The sequence below is a fragment of the Bison bison genome, unplaced genomic scaffold, assembly GCF_000754665.1.
Source record: "Bison bison bison isolate TAMUID 2011002044 unplaced genomic scaffold, Bison_UMD1.0 scf7180017864500, whole genome shotgun sequence".
NCBI classification, from domain to species: domain Eukaryota; kingdom Metazoa; phylum Chordata; class Mammalia; order Artiodactyla; family Bovidae; genus Bison; species Bison bison.
Genome location: NW_011495059.1, coordinates 442,581 through 454,832, shown reverse-complemented (window position 1 = coordinate 454,832; position 12,252 = coordinate 442,581). Strand labels below are relative to the sequence as shown.

The following is a 12,252-nucleotide window of genomic DNA, read 5'->3' as shown; positions in this document are numbered from 1 at the left end:
TATTTCTCCTGGCAATCTTGATTCCAGCTTGTGTTTCTTCCAGTCCAGCGTTTCTCATGATGTAATCTGCATATAAGTTAAATATGAACAGATTCTTAGTCATCTTAAATATTAAAAAAAAAAAAACTTTAGGGCATAGTGGAAACAGGTGTTTACTTACAAAATTTTTTGGAATAATTACACACATTTAGAATTATATATTACAAAAATAATTTTATTTATTGCTTTATTGCTTTTTTCCATTTATTTTTAACAAAATTTATTTATTATTTATTTTCGGCCGCCCTGTCTCCACTGCTCCTGTTCTCTAGTTGTGACGAGCAGGGGCTACTCACTGTGGTGGTTTCTCTGGTTGCAGAGCATGGGCTCTGGAGCACATGGGCTTCAGTAGATTAAGCTTACAGGCTTAGTTGCCCTGAGGCATGTGAGATCTCCCCTGTGGGGATCAAACCCATATCCCCTGCATTGGTAGGCGGATTCTTAACCACTGGACCACCAGGGAAGTCCTGCCACTCATGTTTTAAGGAGCAGTTTTGTTCAAGGTCTTCACCAGTATCTCGGACATCAGTGTTCTTGTCATCTGTAGGGCCATTTTGGGGGGAATCATCTTAAGTTTTCCACACCACATTATCTTTATTTCCGTTTAAGGCATTTGAGATACACTAACGTTTGAATCTATATTTTTGCTTTCACAGAAACCTGTATCCCAAGCCACAGTAATGCATTGTGTCAGGACAGGTTTGGGTTGTTTAATTTGTCCTGGTGGTGTTTGTGCATGACTTCCACAGACAACCATTTCCTGTATTGATTTTAAAGCAAGCTTTAAGAGGCTTGTTTACAAAGACATCGGACGCCTGCAATTGTGAGGTGATACCTCCAGCAATAATTACTAAATCTGTGTCAAATTTCTTTGCCTTCCTTATTGACTGACTCTGTCAGGTGCCATCTCTAATCATCCCAAACCAGCATTGATTGAGGTCATTTCAGGTCATTGTTTCCTCCCCAGACAGGATTTTTGTTCGAAACAAAGAAATTGAGAGTGACTTCCCATAATATGAGAGATTTTGTAAGGACTAAAATTTAGGGCAATTCTTTTCTGAGAGTTAATTTTTAGAAATATATAATACTTTAAATTCGTACTGAATTGGTCTTATTACTAATTACCAGTCCTCTTTCATCATGATCTCCTTGTTTCTGGTTCTACACTTTGATCCAACAATCAGCAGGCTTTGAGTACAGTTGTTTTTAAATATCATTTACACACTGATGACTTTCAGTTTTATACCTTCTGACATCTCCCTTGATCTCAGCTTATATATTCACCTGGCAACCTAACACTTCCAATTGATGTCTAGTAAGCATCTCCAATGTAAACCATCCAAAGCAGAATACCAAAGTACTGATTGATCCCCTCACTCCCTACTTTAGAATCTGTTTCTCCTTCGTGCGTGCATGCTCAGTCACTCACTTGTGTCCGACTCTTTGCAACTCCATGGACTGTAGCCCGCCAGGGTCCTCTGTCCGTGAAATTTTCCAGGCAACAATACTGGAGTAGATTGCCATTTCCTCCTCATTTCCAGGGGTTCTTCCTAACCCAGGGATCTAAACCCACATCTCTTGCAGTTCCTGCATTGGCAAGGCAGATTCTTTAGTGCTAAGCCACCTCACTCCTCCTTATTTCAGTTAATGACTTCATGCATTTTTCTGCTCAGGTTCAAACACTAAAAAGTTATTCTTTATTCTGTTCTTTCCCTCATCAACCCCCAGTACCGAATTCATCCCAAATTCTATTAACACTTCCTTCACAATCCACTCATTCTCATCTTCAAACCTTTTATGTGCTACTTCCTCTTTCTGTAACATGTCCCTTTGGACATGCATAGGACTCATTTCATTCAGGTCTCTGATGAAAGAGATGTTTAGATGTCCTCTTCCCAAAAGCAACCCACTGACATCTTACTTTCAGCTTTTCTGTATCCTTCTATTTCAGATTTATCTCTTGTTAAAGAACATATGAGTTTTATACTTTTTAATATGGTTTATCTTTGTATTAATTTTGACCCTTTTGACTATTTATATTTAGTGTAATTAAGAATGTATTTAAGTTTAAATCTACCATTTTACTGTGTAATTTCTATTTTCCTCTATCCTTTATTTTTTTCTGTTGAAGTTTGTGTTTTTGTGGCCTCTTTTGTCACCTCAGTAATTATACATACTTTTACTATTCCTTTAAAGGCTACCATAGAGACTACAACAAGTGTCCTTGACTTATCAAAGTCCAACATTAATGTGTATTTTTATCTTCTTCCCAATCAATGCAAGGGTCTTAGAACACTTTAGCAGTGTTTACCTCTTCCCAACCTGGTTGCGAGATTTAAATGGAATAGGGTATGTAACGATAGGGACCAAATTTTGCTCAATCTTTCTCTCCTCTCATTGAGGGAGAAGCTTCCTATCCTGTCTTCACCCTTTGGTTCTATGAGCTGTCAATCATTGCAGCTTTTTTCCCCTGGACCAGAGCTGGAGAATGGAGCCCATTGGGCCAAGCAGAAATCTTCCTAGGAATTTTCAAATTGGAGTTAAAGGAAGAGGTGTAGCATCTTTCAGATGGGAGAGTGCGGGAGGTGTGAGGCAGGGAGTTGGCGGCGTCCAGGTGGCCCAGGAAGTCAGTGTGGAAGAATGAAGCCTAGAGAACGCTCTGGAGGCATTTCTCCTTGGTTTCTGGTTATTTCTGCAGCAGCTGTATCTCGTGCTGTATTAAACAAACATACACATCACTTATTCTATCTTAACCAAGCTAGATTACCATAGATTTCTGACTCACGTCTAAAGTCACCTAATTCAGTGATCAGACACCCAAGGACCCTCAGATGAGGTCATTTTGCTCCTTCATCCTTTCTCTTTTCAGAGCCTTTATCACTCCAGTTTTATATCATTGTCTTCTCTGTGATTCTTAACTTTCCCATCAGATCTGAGGTTGTGTGCAGAGAAATTTAGTCATTCGACTTGGTCTTCCTGGTGAGCTATCTTGGGGTTCAGTTGGTGTTTGAGGATGTGTTGATTAACTCACAAGGCTCAGGCAACAACAGTTGAGCATCAGAGTCCTTGCTAAGGGAGTGAAGGTACTTAGAAAACTCCAGCATGGTTGCCAGGACTTCTGCCAGCTCCCAAGGAGGGCTAAATTTGGACTTCTGTGAATTTCAATGGCTAATTTCATTTCCACTCAGTTCTACCAAACCCAAGTTTCTGGAAGTGCGTCCTGAGACTCCACATATGTATCAAGCAACTGGGAGATTTTAGCATGACCAAAACCCGAGACTCTCTGGACTGAGTCTTTTATGCAACTCTGAGTTAACAGTCTTACTTCTTCAGATTTCTGAGCAGAGCATTTTGGGAAAAGTTATGACCAAAACGAGCCAGTGAGCTTAGTTTCTTATGCTAATGGTTCCAGAGGCCTCATAATTACATGACAACACGAGTGTCCCATAATTAGCGTCTGCTGTTCTGTTCCTGGGGGTCAATTGTTCTGCAACAATGGCCATGCTCAGCCCTGGACAGCCCGCATCCCGCTCAGCTGCTCCCCTCCACATTCCATTCTCATGAGAGAAGAGCCCCGAGTTCTCAGGGCTTTAACCCTCTCCTGCCAGGACCCAGGGACCAGAGCCAAGCTGGGAGGGGTTCACGATCTGCTGCTGAGCACCTGAGGGAAGTGGAAGAAAGATTCCAAGAAATGACTGAGTGTTTGGAGCAGCCAGCACTTTGCATCTAAGACTGTGTTTCTCACTCTGATCTAACGAAGCATTAACTTTGGGGATGGAGGCATAGGAATCCTCCCGGTGACTCTGATTATATTAGGATTGGGGACATATCGGCTCAATCCTTACCTCTTTCAGGCTGAAGAGTTGGCTAAGAGGGCAGGAAAACTTACCCCTGACACGTTTCGGTCATTCAGACTCCCAAAACAGGTTTTCTCCTTCTCGGTGGAATGACGAGTGACCAAGCAGCAGAGTAGTGTGGTGACAAGAACACCACTGAATCCGACCTGGAAACCTGTGTCAAATCCTGGCTATCAGCCACCAGCTATGTGACTCTAGGAAGCTTGTTTCATCTCTGAGCTGCTAATTCCTTACCTATAAAATGAGGATAAGCATGCTTGTGTGCATGCTAAGTCACTTCTGTCATGTCTGACTCTTTGGGACCCTGTGGATTGTAGCCCACCAGGCTCCTCTGTCCATGGGATTCTCCAGGCAAGACTACTAGAGTGGGTTGCCATGCCCTCCTCCAGAGGATCTTCCTGACCCAGGGATAGAACCTGCATCTCTTATGTTTCCTTGCACTGGCAGACAGGTTCTTTACCACACGTGCCACCTGGGAAGCAAGGATAAGCATACCCACCTTTATTACTTGGATATTTCTTTCCCCCTCTTCTCTCTCTCTCTCTTTTTTTTTTTAAGGAAAGATCCTTTTATTGGGGTGGACATGGAGCACGCACTAGTCCATGATAAAATGACTTAAGAGAAAGATCCTGAAGGGCTGACTTCTCCCCCTTACTCAGTCTTAGAGCAAGGTCTCGGCACAGAATAGGTCCCAGTGGAACTTGAGACAGGGCCAAGTCTTTAAGGCCTGGACTGGTAGGAGGGGGCTGGGAGAAGGGCCCCCCACCTTTGCCGGCCAGCCGCAGCAGTGTTCCGGCTCTAGACACTCACAGACACGCTCCAGTTTTCCAGAGGAGAACTGGGGGGCAAGAGGAGGAAGGAGAACTGGACGGGGGTGGGGGTGGGGAGGTGAGTAACAATATATATATATATTTTTAAGCATCTACCAACATCACACTACTGGATCTGACGTCCCCTGTAACCATCACTTGGTACATTTTACCAGCGTAAATAAAAACTCAAGGAAAATAAATACATTGGCTTCTATGAAGTTGGAGGCGGTGTGGAAGGGGCATGGTGGGCCGCTGGAGGAGGTGGGGGTGGGGTGAGGGTAGGGGGTCGGGAGGGCGCTACCACTAAGGCAGGTGAGCGAGGAGCTAGACAAGACAGGAGGCGCCTGTCGGGGAGCGTGAGCCTCAAGTGTCCTCGTACAGGTCGGGCTGTCCTCTGTGCGACCTTGAGGGGGCGCGGGGTGCCGAGCTCTCGCCCCCCAGGGCCACTAGCTCCAGGTCTCTCTTCCTGGCGGCATTCTTTCTGTCCCATTGCTGATGTAGGAAGCGCAAAAGAATGTTTTTTCTGTCACGATGATCTGTTCAGACGGGTACTCCCGAGTGGGCAGGGAGACCGAGGGACGTCTGTTCGAGGCTTTGCACCCAGAGTCGGCATGAAATCTACTAAAATTGCTTTTGTTGTAAACAGGCAGTGCTTTCAGAAAATCTACCATCTTGTTTCCTCAGCTGCGGCCACCACAGCTGCCTTCTTGCCCCCAGTAACTCACCCCCTACTTTACAATATTCTTGGCATTATGAGTTTAGCACCCAAGGTTCTGACCAATGGATGGTACTTGGGTGTCCACAAAAACCACGTGGGGAGCTTTTGTAGAATGAAGACCTGACCAGTTGAGCTGGAATCCTGGCAAGGGCATGATTAACTTGGGAATAAGTGTTTGGGGAGAGCTCTGAAGGTCCTCCTGATGACACTGCTCACACCCATTCATGAGAGACTCGAAAGGACTGTGATGTGTAAAAAGTGCGTGATTTTACAGAGGCATCAGTTTAAATTGTGCACGTTGATACGTTCAAGTTAGCAGGGAGTCAGCCTGCCATGGACCTGTCTGTCTTCTGTCTAAGATTCACAGGGGTCCAAACACTTTATCTGATTCTCTTATTTAAGCTTGGATTTGTACTGCTAGCCTGGGCTACTGCCGTGAGCTCCAGACTCATGCATCCACCTACCTGCCTGCTCTCTGCACCTAGAAGTGAACAGACTTCTCCAGTGAATTTGTTCCAACAGCTCCTGATCTCCCCATGCCTGTTCCACTCTCAGTCTCAACAGTGACTCAATTCTTATACTGTCACAGGCTGAACCTTCTAGCCCTTACTACATCTTCTTCTCCTTCTACTCCACCTCCCCAAGGCTCAGCGGTATAGAATCCACCTGCAATGCAGGAGACACAGGAGATGCAGGTTTGATCCCTGGGTCAGGAAGATCCCCTGGAGGAGGAAATGGTAACCCACTCCTATATTCTTGCCTGAAAAATGTCATGGACAGAGGAGCCTGGCAGGCTACAGTCCACGGGATTGCAAGGAGTCGGACATGACTGAATGACTAAATACATGCGCGCGCACAAACACACACACACACACTCAGGGTACGGTATCTTTACCATCTTCATGGCTGCCCATCCTAAGCCACCATTACCTCTCTCCTCAATAATCACTCTAGCACCTAAACGATCTTGCTTCTTTCACCCTTGACTTGCTCCAGTCAAATGTCACCTTAACAAGAGTCCTTTCTGCCTCAAACGCAAGCCCCTCACTCCATCCCATTTCCTATTTTTTTGCTTTTCTTTTTAGCATTTATACTAGCTCTGATAATTTTGTTTATTTTCTTATTGTCTGTTCTTTCCTAGAATGTAAGTCCCAAGAAGGTATGAGTGTTTGTCTGTTTTATCAAACATGCTGGGTTCCCAGTGTTAAAAACAACACCAAGTGCATGACAGGCACTCTGTACATGTTTGTCGAATGAATGAATGAATTGCCCACAACAACTACATATTACTGCCTTCATTTTACTATCCAGGAAACAGAGGTTCAGAAGGTGTTACTTTCCCCAAGGCCACACTATAAACAGAGTATGAATAGATTTTTGAACCCAGGACTGATGAGTTTAGAAATCATTCTTCTGCATGTAGAGGAGGGGCCACTTTTGCAATCTACCATAATTTCCTTCTAAATGTAGCTCCTGCAATGGCATTTCAAATCGAGATTACTATTCTCATAGATGAACGTGGAAGCTTAACTCAAAGACAAAGCTCTCTGCTCTGAGCCAAGATAACCCTGTAAGGCAACCATGGTCAGTACTGACACGATAAGGAAATCTACCCTATGTGGCTCTTTTGCTCAGTGTTTCCCACTGGAGAGGAATCATAAAGAGAAAAATACTCAAACCATGGGAAGCCCGTTTGTAAAAAGATTTTATTTTATTTTTTTAAGACATGTAATGTCAGTAGTTGCAGTGCCCAGGCTTCACTGCCTTGCGGCAAGTGGGATCTTAGTTCCCTGACCAGGGATCAAACCCTGTGTTCCTGAATTGGAAGACAGATTCTTAACCACTGGATCCCAGGGAAATCCCAGCACAGAGATATCTATCACTTAAGTACTCATTTATTTAGGAGAATCCTTGAGAATTCTAAGTCTGAGCTGCAGGGCCCATTTGAGAAGTCTGGGAGCCGAGAAGGAGTGAGCAAAAGATTCTATGAAGGAGCCATTTGGGAGGTAGGAGGAAAAGAAGGGGCATGTGATGTTCTGGGAGTCAAAGCAGAACAGTGCATCAAGGTGGGTTCCTGGAAACAAGGTCAGAAAATGGTTTAATATGGAGAGAATAACGAAAGAACGAGAAAGAGAAAATAATGAATCTCCACTCAAGGATATAAAATAGGACTTTAATCAATAAAATAATAAGTACATGATAGGGCTTCCTATCCTGAATAGGAAGTGTTGGTATAGAAAGGATTTACATTCTTCTTAGATTAGTCTTTATTTTAAAAAATTTAAAAAAAAATTTTTGGCCACATCACATGTCATGCAGGATCTTAGTCCGCCGTCAGGGGTTAGATCGTACCCCCTGCAGCGGAAGCTCAGAGGCTTAACCACGGGACCACCAGGGAAATCCTCTTAGATTAGTCTTTAATTCAAGGTAATCCCGATAAAAACATCTCCCTCAAATTGATGGGACTTTAACAGTTATTATGAATCTTGACCATTAGGTTTGAAAGAATAGAATAGCCTTTCCTGAAAAGGAAGCAAGAGTGGGACTCGCCCATTCATAAAACACGTTGCCAGTTAAAGAGATGGGGTGATGAACTGAAGAGGGCCCAGAATGAAAATATAGACTCAAAGGTCCATGGCTATTGTCAAATAATGAAGTGAGTATTTCACATTTGGGGAAGAAATGATGAATTATTTATTAAATCCTATCTAAATTGGCTCACCCTTGGGATACAAATTTAAGTTAAAAACTATCGTCAGGTCTTACTCCAAAATAAACTTCAGAGATAAATCAAGGATGAAAAGAGGGGGAAAAAAGCAATCCTTAAATCCATACAGCATAAAAAAATTCAAGAGAACATTTTCGTGATCTTTTAGAAAAACTAAAGGAAAAGATCGACAGATTTAATTGCAAGAAAACAGATTTCTCTTTTAGTTTGCTATTGTTTTTTAGAGGACATTTCTATAGAGCAAAAGAAGGCTTGAAGCTAAAAGACAAACACTAATGTGGAAGAAAAACTTTAAAACATCTATGAGAGAAGGGGTTAATAGCATTAAGATTAATTTTGAGGTTAAAGTTGAGGGTTAAATAAATGCTTAGGTTGACTGCCTTAGACTGCATTGGCCCTTCCTCCAGTAGGTTTCCACCTCTTCTTCCAGGTGAGTAGGTTGGGCCATGGGGAGGTTGCTAAGTACCAGGAGCTGAAAGAACCCCACTCTTCCACCCAGAGGCCCCCCTGGATCCTCCTGTTCCCTCCCCACAAAAGGGGTGACCATGGGGACCAGGAGGAGTCATCCAAGTCCTCTTTCCCTGAGGCTGATCCCAGGGAAATTGAGGCCATCCTGGGCATCCACCCTGGAGGGTGAGCGGCTAGAACTGGTGGGTAGGGGGTAAGGGGTGTGCAGCCTGAGGGTAGATGGGGGGAGATGTGGAGGTTGTGAGCAACATCAGGAAGGGGATTGGAAGAGAAGAAGATCTGGGGATGAGAGCCATAGGTGGGTAGGATTTGAGGTCAGAGGGGAGTGTCATAGGCCCCAGAAATGTCATTTTTGCACACCCCTATCCTCCAGTTTGCAGTGAGTTCCCTTTGCTAAAGGGGAGGTACACTCATGTCCTTGTTTTCAGGAAATGATGTGATGTATGAAAGCCGGTCTTAGGACATTAATTACCTAATTGCTTTATTCATTCAAAGATGACTTGTTGATCATTTGCTCTGATCCACACGGTGCTGGGTGCTGGTAATACTCCCCATGCCTTTGTTGACACATTTTAAGGCAATGTGAGAACACAGGTTTAAAATGAAAAACCACGAATAACAGATTTCTCAGCAACTATAAGTCGCTGCCTTCTAGGGGAGTGGGAGGGGGTCAGAGAAAAAACAGGGTTTGGGTTTCCATCCTGTTTCCTAAACCTGCTGTGTGCCAGGACTGGGGGAGACACTGAGATAAAGGGCTCATGAATCTCCATTGCTTATTAATTTCATGGAGGCGCAAACACAGGGTCACACAGTGTCCACAGTGAAACAATCTTTGAACTGACACAGCCAGTTTCAAAGCAGCTGAGATGGGTTGCCTTTTTGGCATTTGATTTTTGGTGCTAGGCCAAAAAAAAAAAAAAAAGAGGGTGGGGGATTTTATCATAAATACTGCTATCTAATCCTCTGTCACTTTGTAAGGGTCCCTTTGAATTTTGATGGAAAAGATGTTTGTGTCCGGGTCCAGTTTCAGGACAAAGGGATATTAACGAACACAGAGCTCAGTTGATAGTGTTTAAAAACAAGTTCAAAGATCCTATATTTTGTAACCGAGTTGCTGAGCAATAATGGAAGAATTCCTGACCCAGCAGGGAGAGCCTGGCCAAGCCCTGCCCACAGAGGCTGACAATAAAGGCTCCTCCTCCCAGCTGTCAGTAAAAGCAAATACTCAGTCTTGATGGCCACAGGCTGCTCTCTCCAAGCTCAGTCAGAAGAGAGTGATGCACTGGGCTGTTTTTCTGAAATGACACAAAATCTCAGTCGTGCTCTGGGGGATTGATTTAGAGGTCGGGGACTAGGTGGGTCAGCATAAGACTGGGAAACAGATGCCCCAGGTTCTAGTTCTGGCTTCTGACTTTGGCCAAGGTCTTCTCTGAGGCCCTGTTTCCTCATCTGTCTAAAAGGGGTCATGAGCTGGTGAGTTCTATTTCCCAAGACTCCATGAGGATCCAGCGTGAGAGAGTCCATCCCCACCCCCACAAAACTCACCTGCATGGTCCAGTTAGAATCTCAAGCAAGGCTGAGAGCTCAATCTAAGGCTCACTTGGTGGCTGCTCTTGTCCTTGGCCATGACCACACCTCTGTACCCACCTTCTTCACATCCCTGTCACCTCCTGTGTCCATGAACCAAACATCAGGGGCACCCCTTCCATTGTTCTGAAAAGGCGTCTTTCCAGGTGTCGACTACATTTCCCAGCCTGCCTTGCATCCAGGGTGAGCTGTGGACCAGTTCTCATCCAGAGAACGGGAGCGGAAGTGATGGGTCACTTCCTGATTGGGGTTTGTATGAAGTAGCTGGAACTTCTCCCTTCTCCTGGCCTTTATCTGCCTGCTCAACGCAAGGGGCTCCAAGGCCCTTGGGGTATGATAGAGCCTGAGAGAGAGGAAGCATGGATCCCTGAATCACCACATGGAGGAAAGCTGTCAATCAAAGAGTAACAGTGAGGTTAAACCACTGATATTGGGGTGTTATTTGTTACAGCAGCTAACATCACCCTAAAAGAGACACTGTCTCTGTGTACTTGTTTCCTCTGGCACACCTTCCCTTCCAAACCTCTCAGGCATTCACAGGTAACATTCAGAATATTGGGGTCATTGATTTTATCAATTCAGCCATTAATTGAACAAATATTTATAGCTCATTTTCCATGTATGAGAAACGGGGCTGGGCGCCTGGAACACAAAGCAGATTCCACCCCGTCCTTCCTGGAGGAGCTCATGGTCTAGTTACTGGCCTGAGGCTTCACCCTCCCATCTCAGGAGCCAGTTCACAGCCTAATCTTCTGGTCCTGGACTTCACCTTCTCTCTGAAGGCCAGCCTACCCTCACTGCTGAGGACACACCCTAGAGACAGTCTCTCCCACTCCCCCGTATTAAATTAAAACCTGGCGGGCCTCACTATACCATCCTCAGCCTTCTCATAGTTCCTCTAGCCCAATCCCATGGAGACCTCAAAAACCAGAACCTCCACCCCTTTGCATACTCCGTCCCCTCCTGCCTTCTCTTCTCTTAATGAGGATTGACTTGGAGATTGAGAGTTTTCACTGCTCCTTTGCAAATACCTTCACCCTGTGTGTGGAAGGCTAGAAAATTTGGGTGGACTGGAGTGTGCATGTTCCTGGCAACCCAAGTAGGCCCTAATGATCCTGGGGAAACTGCTAATTTATCCTGATTCTTGCCTGGCCTTCCTTTGGACTTTTCACCACCTCCCCTCAACAAACGCTGCCTGGAGCTTGGACTGAGGAAACTGTTGCCCACCCCTGGGAATGGGCATCTGAGTAATATATGTTTTTTCAAACTTACTTTACTGCCTTTTTAAGTAGAGGGATTTGGACGTGGCCACCGGGCTTAGCCAACAGAATGCAGGCTGGATTTCAACTCTACTTGCCTCCTTTACCCAGTACACAACATGTACAACTGTTCATGGTTGCCCTGGCTTTGAGTTCCTAAGCCTGGCTCATAGGGTCCTCCCTCTGGCTTTGTCTCTCCAGCATTATCCAGGCCTCCCTGCCACGCTCTGTACTCTCTACCTATTGCCAGCTTCACAGGGCTATTACATATCATGGACTACTAATACTTCACCACTCTGCCTTTTTGCTTTTGCTGTTTTATCTGAACAAAGCATTGTTCTTTGCTCAGCCAGCTCTGGTCATTCCTTTGTTTGGGAGTGTCCTCGGCCTGGAAGTCTTTCTGTACTCCTTGCATCCTCCCTTCTTGCTTCCTGCAGCCAGGGTCACTCCCGCATTGGGCTCTCGCTGTCCTCCACTGCAGTGTCTGCACACACAACTGTCTGAACGCAGCCCTTGTTGGGCAGGGACCACGTCTGTCACCCGGATAGCCTGCTCCAGCCCTGGACCTGCCAACAGAGGACAGCAGGAACGGAACTAAATGAGGAAGATGACTTTGACCTCAAGGAGGGTTTGGTACAATGAAATGAATCCGTACTGAGAGATTCGCTCATTCTTGATCCACTGGTTCAACAAATACTTTCAGAGTACACCTTGCATACCAGGCACTGTGCTGGTACACGGTGAATAAGACAGTTCTGGCTCTGTTGGAGACCGCAGTCCTAGC

At 45.1% G+C, this 12,252-nt stretch overlaps 1 pseudogene; it reads right to left on the bottom strand.

Annotated features, from left to right (window-relative positions):
- Positions 1–5,071: 5,071 nt before the first annotated feature.
- Positions 5,072–12,022, bottom strand: LOC104980435 (annotated as a pseudogene).
- Between the last annotated feature and the right edge of the window lie 230 nt (positions 12,023–12,252).